This window comes from Falco rusticolus, chromosome 8, assembly GCF_015220075.1.
Source record: "Falco rusticolus isolate bFalRus1 chromosome 8, bFalRus1.pri, whole genome shotgun sequence".
Taxonomy (NCBI): Eukaryota; Metazoa; Chordata; class Aves; order Falconiformes; family Falconidae; genus Falco; species Falco rusticolus.
In genome coordinates this window covers 50,961,341-50,970,498 of record NC_051194.1, presented here as the reverse complement: position 1 = coordinate 50,970,498, position 9,158 = coordinate 50,961,341, and the positions used below count along the sequence as shown (strand labels likewise).

At 38.8% G+C, this 9,158-nt stretch overlaps 1 long non-coding RNA gene across 1 annotated transcript; it reads left to right on the top strand.

The window, feature by feature from the left end:
* Nucleotides 1-45: 45 nt before the first annotated feature.
* On the top strand, nt 46-829 carry LOC119151948. Its single transcript, XR_005105625.1, has 2 exons — nt 46-413; nt 656-829. It is a non-coding gene; the product is annotated as an uncharacterized LOC119151948 (long non-coding RNA).
* The last annotated feature ends 8,329 nt before the right edge of the window (nt 830-9,158 follow it).

Here is a 9,158-nt window from a genome sequence, read left to right as displayed (position 1 = left end):
CGGGGGCTGCGCCGGGGGCGGGGTGTGCGCTTCCCGCCCGGCCCCGAGCGCCTGGGCCGCCGGCCCCAGCCCGCCACCGGTGTCCCCTCCCCTCAGCGTCCCTCCTGCGCGCTCCCGTCCGGCGCCAGCCGCGTCCGCGCCGCCGGCTGAGGCGCCCCTGCCCCCGGCGCCCCGGGAGCCCCGGGCGCCCCGGCCCCGCGAAGGGCGGCAGCGGGCCGCCGCGGCGGCCGCCTGAGGGAAGAGGGGAGCTGCGCGGCGCCGCCGCCCTGGCGGCCCGGGCGCGTTCCCGCCCGCAGCGGTGCGGAGCCGTGGCTGCTGCGGCCGCGGTGCGGGGAGCCCGCTGCGGCGCACCGGGGGTTGCGGCAACCCGTCGGCTCCGGGCGGCTCTCACCAGTTTTGTTTCAACAGCTGCGGTAGTTGTTTTCTCCTTCAAAACACTGTTTCGTATGCTTCAGAGCGGGCTATAGGGTTTACACTTTTTTCGTTTTCTGCCATTAAATATAGCCTGCTTTTCGCGGTGTACCGTGTCCAGGTAGATTGTATCAGCAAGTGACGGGTCTTTGTCTGACGTTTTCGTTGAGTTAGTGCTGGACCTGCTTTTTCTCAGAAGTGGGTTAAGAATATGACCTTAGTTCAGGTTCTTTTTTGTTCCCAGTTACAGGGTTCTGAACGTTTATCTCATCTCCCGTGGGAAACCAGCTATTGCATACTTCTCATTATGCTGAAGGAGCAGGCTTTGTTTTTTAAGCGATCTGGGCAGCCACAAAGATAATCAACACCCTTATGTGTGAAGACAGGTGCAGCTACGGGCTTGGATTGTGCAATGAGAGAAAAAAAAACCCAAAAACAACATATCCTGAATGCACCATAACGCTGGAAATTTCAGCCAAGGCTGCTGTGAAAAGGCGCTGTTGTGTGATTAGGAAACCAGAGCTTACAAATGTCCACCCCTGCGGAACAGGCAACTGAGCACAAACCTCAAAGGGCGGAACAGCAGAAGCCTTTTCTTCAGCAGGGATGACCTTAGCTGCTGTTGAATTCTTTCGATACATGCATATATTTGAAGATGTTTTTATTGCCAAAAAATAAGTACTTAATACAGAACTGAGTTGCCTGGTGATATTTTGTTGCCTAGCGTAACACAGAACTTGGCGAAACTGGAACTCGTTAAAAAAAGAGTGGGGGAGAATACAACTTCTTCGTTTTTTACTTATGTATAGCACAATGTTTCAGTCTTTTAAGGCTGACAGGATCTCCTAATCATTCTACACACACTTGGCTACACTTATTTTGTTTGGAGATAACTGAGTAAGACAGGGGTTTAGTTGAGGCATCCTGGCAAACACAAGGTTTCAATACAAGTATATGCAGGGGAATCAATCACTTCAGTTATGTGGAAACGATTTTTAAGTTCAGTGTCAGACAAGTGAAACTCTAGTTTTAGATGGAATCTTATGGGTAGGAGTGGAGATTTTTAAGCAGGAGTCATAAAATTTTGCAGATGCGGTGTTTCTGTGGGGATTTACATGTGTGAAAGCTCAGGCACGTGCCCAAAATTATTGCATGTCAGCAGAGCTGCGTTGTTTAAATGGGTGGCAAACACACTTTGAAACACATTATCTCAAGCTAAAAGCGTTTACCTTTGTGGTGGTTTACAGCAGGCTTGGTGAGTTACAGTGGCTCAGCTAACCCTTCCTAACTTGCTGAAACAAAGTAAGCTCAGTTACATAGCTGAGGTACTGATGTTTCTTTTGCAGAATGGCTCATGTAAAACAGAAGTACTTCTTAGTAAAAAGAAGGCTATAGACTCTTAATGCCATATAACTTGTCTTTGGAACATTCCTGAATATTTTTGCAAGGATAGAATGTAATATTCTATATCTTGGACTATCATTCAAAGATAGCAGAACTTAGGCTTGTGTTGCCAAGTATTTATTTGCTTTCAACTCTTTCTGTACTTTTAATGTACAGAAATACTCTATGAATTTGAGGTTGCACTTTGATTCAAGCTCGGGTAAGATATTGAGAGAGATTTCTTTCCCTCAGTCTCCTCTTTCCCCTCCCAAGAACCTACTCCTCATGTGTGCGTGGACACTGAGCAGGGCCGACAAACTTCCTTTCCCCTTTTAAAAATTATTCTTTCTCCTGGTCTGAACATCAAACTTTTTTCTCATTGCTGATACCTATACTTATCTATTCAAGTCCCATAAACTGTCCCGTACACCTCTCACTGCTTCACTTTCTAATATTGCTTTGATTTGCTATGTTTTTCCACTTCCTTTAGCCAAATATATGTCAAGGTTATACCCATGAAAAACATTAAGAAAAATTGACAAAGGTGAACTACAGCTATTTTCCTAAAAAGAGTCTCAAACTTCTTCCAACACTTGGGTTCAGATTGTAAAGACAGAATGTGGCAAAAGAAAATCAAGGTTGGTAAAACTAGCTGCCAGGAAACTCTTGCCTAGGATTTTAGTTTGTTGTGTATATGCCTTGTACATCCTAATTTTAAAAGCCTAATTTATCCTTAAATTGTTGTTTTGGTAAAATTCTTCAAAGGATCTAAATGTTGACTGACTGTCAGCAGTTGAGGGCTGGGGTCTGAGCCATACAGAGGGTACTTTTGCCAAATGTCCAAAAAGATGGATTGCTAGATCTTGCTTGGATTCTAACAAGCACTGCAGCTTTCAAGACAGTCTGGGTAGGTGTGTAAATTTTAGAGCAACTCACATGCTGAGTGAGCTTGGGAAAGGAGGACTTTTCCAATTTTATTGCAGAACAATGTTGCATAATGCCTATCGCTACATTAAAACCTTTAATTACTAAGAAGTGTAAAATTCTCCTGAAAGAATTTTGTCTTTCTCTGAATGATCTTATGCTGGCTGCTGTTCAATATCAGATTCCAGACTAGATATTCCAGGTATTCATATATATATATATATATATATATGTATGTAATTGAAACTACCAGACTAAAGAGAGCATTGATCTGATCTTCAATGGTATTTGAATTTTTTCCCTGTAATATCAATTAAGTTATATTTCATAATAAGGGTTTTCAAAGTAAAAGAAAAGAATTTCTCATCTGTTTAAAAGGCAAGGATAATCTCAAAACAGAGCTTCTTGTTTTCTTTGGTCTGCTTTACTTAGACTGTTTGCTGGGCTTGGCAGATTGCTATTAGACATTTATTTTCTCTGTTATGAACATTTTTCTCATTTTAAAATGAAGACTATATGATTTTTTTAAAAATAATGATATTTTATTTATTTTGGCATGTGGCACAGCAATTAGATGCAAGCCAAAAAGACTTTTTTTTAAAGTGTCTTACCTTACAAGGAGGCAAATTTATTATGGGCATTCTACTCGCTTTCTCATTATCTATACCTGAGCTTTCTTTTTTTATTTTGTGCTAAAAATTTTTAAAATTTTATAAAAAGAGCTTTACCTGAGTTATCCCATATATTGAGGATGTTTTTATTGTTACTAGATTAACCCCTAAACTTAAGGGATAGTCTAAAGGCAGTTCTTTCTATTTTTCATTATTTTGCCAGAGCTACCTTCTTAAGACTAAACAATTGCAACCTAACTTATAATTTTAATAGCTTAATCATTTAAACAACCAAAAAGCTTAGCAGTTGTGTTATAATTGAAACATGATTGGATACTGACCAAGAGGAAATTTAAAATACCTTTTAAAACTGAGAGGGTTACAAAAAGCATTTTGAAATGCATGGACCAAGAATTTTCTCCTAAAAATATTATTTTACTTCGATGTTATCAGGCCTTTCATTTTTAAAAGGTTACTTGAAGTACTTCACGGTTAGAATATTTTTGCATATCTTATTAGATGCAAATCCTCCCCAAGTCTTTTTTTTACTATTATTTGAAAGTCATACTGTTGCTCTCACGGTCTTATGTTTTCAGAGTTTGTGGGTTTTATGCTTCTTTTTTTTGCACTAAAATTGTTCTTAATAATATATTTCTGTGTGCATGTACTTTGGAGAATACAGGAATTTTGATTATAATAGTGCTGAGCAAAGTTCTGAGATCACTGATCCCAGACCATTTTATTATTGCACTTACAGTTGCTGTTGCTGTTCATTTGCTGGCAGGTTATCCAGAAGGAATAGATGATGATGAACCAACTCTAAAAATGTGTCACTTTAAACAGTATGGCTACAAAATTTATCCAAATTCAGTGTTTTCAGAAAGTTTCTGCATGATGGGCTACTAATGCTCTTATGTTGCATTTCAAATCCATACTCCAGCATTGCTGCAACTGTTTTGAGTCTGTCCATTAGCTTAAATTAACATGGGTCTAGGACTTTCTGTTCTAAAAGTAAATGCAATGAAATTAAATCAGCAGTTGAGAGGTTTGTATGCCATGGCTGTAACGTTGCATTAAATTTTTCTTTACTGGACCAAGGCTAACCACACAGTACCTAAGACAACATGGAGAAAACGTGGTCTCAGTGTCCAGACAGCCCATTTGTGAAGCACAATAAAATTTGCTTGAGTTAAAGGGGAAACAAAAGTTGCTTGAGTTAAAGGGGAAACTTGTGTCTGGATCCTTTTCCGGTTCGGAACCTGAACAAGCGTTCTGCTTTCAGAGAACACATCTTTCATCGTAAAATGCTGAATAGTTTACTGTTACTTTCATAGTAATTTCTGTGTTCTGTTAATGATTGTTCAGTCAGTTCATCTCTCCAAAATAACTATGCCTGTTTTGGGGGGGAAGTGACACAAAGAAAAGGATTGGGTCAGGAAGTAGACTGGGGGTTTGCCTGTAGGTGACTGTTCATGAATTGCAGGATATTCTTTGACCTTCATGTTGTGTGTGGAATTTTTTTTTAGCTTCACAAATAAGTCCCCTAGAATTTCTCAATGCTATTTGCCATTGTTTCATACTTATTTTTAAATAACACAGATGTTTAAATTGTCTGATATAGTCAGATTAAGCCTCGAATTAGCAAAGTTGTATTAGCAAGTATAATTGTTCATTATCAAATTACTTGGAAATATACAACAATTGCTGACGTGCATGCTGGAAAATATGGTGGAAAGTCATAAAGTGACTCCATTTCTCCATGGTGAATGGAGGTTTACAATCCAAGAGCCTTCAGCTATGAAGGGAACAGAAAAACCAATAGGGTCTTGTATTAAGCAGTTGAGTAGCATGGCTGAAATACACTTATACTCAGAACAGAATTATTCTCATCTGCATGGCACAATGTTTTGATTAGCATGTTTTTAAACCATCCTTCTTTTTATTATTTTATATATAAAGCACAAAATTAATGGGGATTTTTTAATCAGATACTAATGTGAGAGTCTTGAAATATTTTAAATTAGTATGGTAGATGGCTATTACTCCCTTCTAGCCTAACTCACGTTCTGTAATAGTAGGAACTCCCAGGCATTTTTGCAAAAGTAAATATTAATTCCCATTACTGAGCAAGGAATAATGTATTTCTGATACAAAGAGGTCATTTTCTCAAAGCTTCTTGGAGGGTTATTCATTCTGTTTTTCATGAATTTATAAGCTCCAAGAAGCTGAGAACCTGCCTTGACCCCTCGGAATATTCTGAATTAAAGGTTTATATCCATTCATTTCAATGGAACTGTTCTTGTTTTAAATTGATGCAGATGCATGTAAGATGATCATGAATGTAAAATACCTCTGCAGCTTCCTTGTCGGTAGGGCAATTTATAGGAGTCTGGGAGTTCCAAATGTATATACTATTATGTTGAGGCACTGGATGTTCTGCAGTCAATTTAAGGTGGCGTCAAAATGTATTCCCATGGTAGTTAAATAAGTGTATTTTCCTCTGCGCTGGCTGTTCTAAATCATGTTAAATTTTTTTTAAAGTTCCCACAATAAATCACAAAAGTTATTTGCTTAGATCTGGGATCAAGTAGACTCTCTACCTTGCATTACCCTGGGAATAATTTAAAGAAAGATTTCATTATCCTATTCAGGGAAAAAGCAGAAAGTTAGATGAGAAGTTCTGTTTCCTTCCAAGGACAAAGCTTAATTTTAGGCTAAGAATGCTGATAAGCAAAACCATCAGCCTTTGAAAGAAAACTCTTTCATAGTTTGAAAATATAGAGACTTTTCCATGGAAAAAAAATGAAAAGAGAAAAAAAGAACTTTTGAACAAAAAGCCTTTTATTTGATTTGTGTTTCTTCAGCATTTCACATACTATTAATGGAACTACAGTAGTTCTTTGGATCAAAGTTTAGTCTCTCTCTTTTCTGGTCCACCAGTAAAACCAGAAGTCACTTCTAAGTTGTTGGATAGTCTGTGTTTCTAATACTGAAGTAATCAGAGTTCAGATTCTGTTTTTTGCACACAAGCTACATACAATTAGTGTCGTTCCCCTTTGCCTAGTTTCTCATCTTGAAATGGAGAAGTGACTGTTCCCTTCTCCACAAGCTCCCTTCTCTTCTTTTCAAAAGACAAGTAGTTGCTCAAATAGCCTTTACAGAAAATGATGAAATGCTCATCTCTACATTAATGTAAATTCCATATTCAAGCACATGCTAAGTGCTAAATTTGGACCATATAGTCTTCCTAAAAAAAATATAAAAAATTACAAAGTAAAAGGGATTTTAAAATAATCTTTGTGTGTCTTGATACAGCTGTAGAACTAGAATGAACAAATATTGGGGAGGTTAACTGCCTCTGCTTAGGCTGATTTCCTATGCCTCCTTCTCTGAGCCCACTCTAAATTTGAGATAGTGCTAGTTTTCCTTTCATTGAAGGCAATGGAAGAGTTAATACTGACTTTGTAGACTGCCCTTAAATATCAGAGTGTTTTTCAGAGCTTCTAATAATTTGCTTTGCCTATATCACAAGCAGCAGGTTATTGGGATATATCAGCTCCCATCTCATTAGAGAGGCTGAGGGCTGGGTAGGGTTTAGAAGCAAAACTATGTTCTCTTCCCAGAGAGTGATCAGAGGAGAGGGTAAACGCAGAGCAGGAGGCAGAAACTTGCCTTGGTTCTCCCTGTTTCTCATTCATTTCTACAGATAAATAACTGAAATCCATGTGGCGTCAAGGTTGCCTGGCAACTTTCACAAAATGTGTTTGCATCCACTAAGCAGAAAAAAAATCTGACATCTGTAGACGACTATAAAAAAGCAACTTTAAAAATACAAATTAGTATGTGCTGAAACCGCTGACCACAGCTGCTCAGAACGTTCATAGCTGATTGAGTCTGGTTTGGATTTGATTTGCACCAGCTTTGTGCTGATGATCAGGAACCATTCTCCATTGCGAGGAGCTACCATCCAGTTTAAAACCTTTGCATCTCCATAAATCCTAAGGAATGCCAATGGCTGGTCAGTATTATAGAGAGTAACCAGCAGGTTCGACGATTCCCCATGTGCATAGGTGTTGCTCTCAGTTAAGATTTTGAGTAGTCATGCTGCAAAGCAACAACCTTGCGTGATCACTCGCAAGTCTTGTATAGGCACCCTACTTATTAGCATATATTTTCAGGGAGCTGTCCCTAATTTTGTATCAACTCTCAGCTTTGCTCTGTGTCTTTTGCTGGAGGTTAGAACTCCTTTTCAGTTTCCCTGTTTGAAGACTGTTGGTGTTTCAGACCTGCTCTGTCACAGTGAGCACAGTGGCCAAGAGCCATAGTCTAGTTTCAGAATAGTGAGGGACTGGAACTTCTAATTGTCTTCTCCCTAGAAATCTGCTCGTTTTGTGTGTTGTTTTTCACCTGACACACTGCAGCAATTTAGTTGTGAGCTGTTGAAGGATGAATGCAGAATGTGAAACTTAGATATCTCTTGGGTCAGTGAGTCATGTCCATTGTATGTAACACCATAATATGATCCTGTTGGAACTGTGGATTTGGGATTTTAATCAAAAGACCTATTACATAAAAGATGGATGACTGAATCTTCAGAGTTTATACTTTAAATGGAAAATAAGATCTCATATCTGGTAGAATAGGTGTATGTAGCTATGGTGGTGACTTGGATCCTGAGTGGATGGAGGGAGCTAAAATCTTGAACAGGTGTGGCTCGGGTTCATCTCTGTGCTTCAGGTTTCTTGGAACCTAGGGTGGTTAGGCTTTGGGCATCTTTTTGAGACATCTGACTCAATCCATATGTTGCAAGTTAGATGCATAACAGTAAATTCAGGCTTCCCTTTTCAGGGCTTCTCTCCTGAGACCTCTCTTAAGTGACTCTGGGAGTACTCTAAGTAGTTCCTGGTAACTTATGTGGGGTGAAAAAGTGCAAATTGGTTAATCCCTACAACAGTAGTAAAGACTGAAATACGCAGTGAAACAACTACAGTCTGCGTAGCCTTATTTTTGTTTCTGTAATCTCTGTAGTTCTCACTAAAATTATTTTTCCAAACACTGACATTCCTTTGTATGGGAGGAGACAGCACTTTGGCTAAAATGGAAAAATATTGTTGTCAAGCTGGCTGTTTAGCTATTCAACGACTGTAGTCTTTAGCACTCAATAACATATCAGAAGATTCATTGTTAAAGACATCCCCTGAAAATTCCATGGATTTCATGTGTTATCTGCGTGGCACGTATAATCCTCTTATTTTATTGCCATGTGAATACAAAATTTGAATAGCTGTGGTCTGAAAGTTATGTAGAAAATTATTCCTACTTATTTGTGGAAAATGAGAAAAAATACAAGTATAAAAGCACAATCTATGGAAAAAAAAGGCTGTTTCTAAGAGTATTTTTTGCAAGTATCTTTCTTCATAATAAACACATATATTTTTTCTTTCCTTGTAAATTATTCTCCAATATTCATGATTTCATAGGAAGTAACACCCTGCTGACTTTGTTTACAGGAGTTACGTGAAGTGCTGCTTTTAAGGATCCTGCTCAAACTTGTAGGTATATACTTATATTTATACATACACATATAGTAATTCGTTTATATGCTTATGTGTTTTGACCTGACTAAAGTAATAGTTAGATGAAGGATTTTGCCTTCTGCAGAATTACTGGATTTCTTCAACACATTATACATGAAAATCTTCAGATTTCTAATATCAGCATAGAAAGAGGATGTGGACCTGCCTAAAGGAGCCAAGCCTCCCCCTTCATCAGGTGGTTGGGTTTAAATGTGTCGCTGGAGAATTTTGTCATAGTTGCTGACTATGGTAT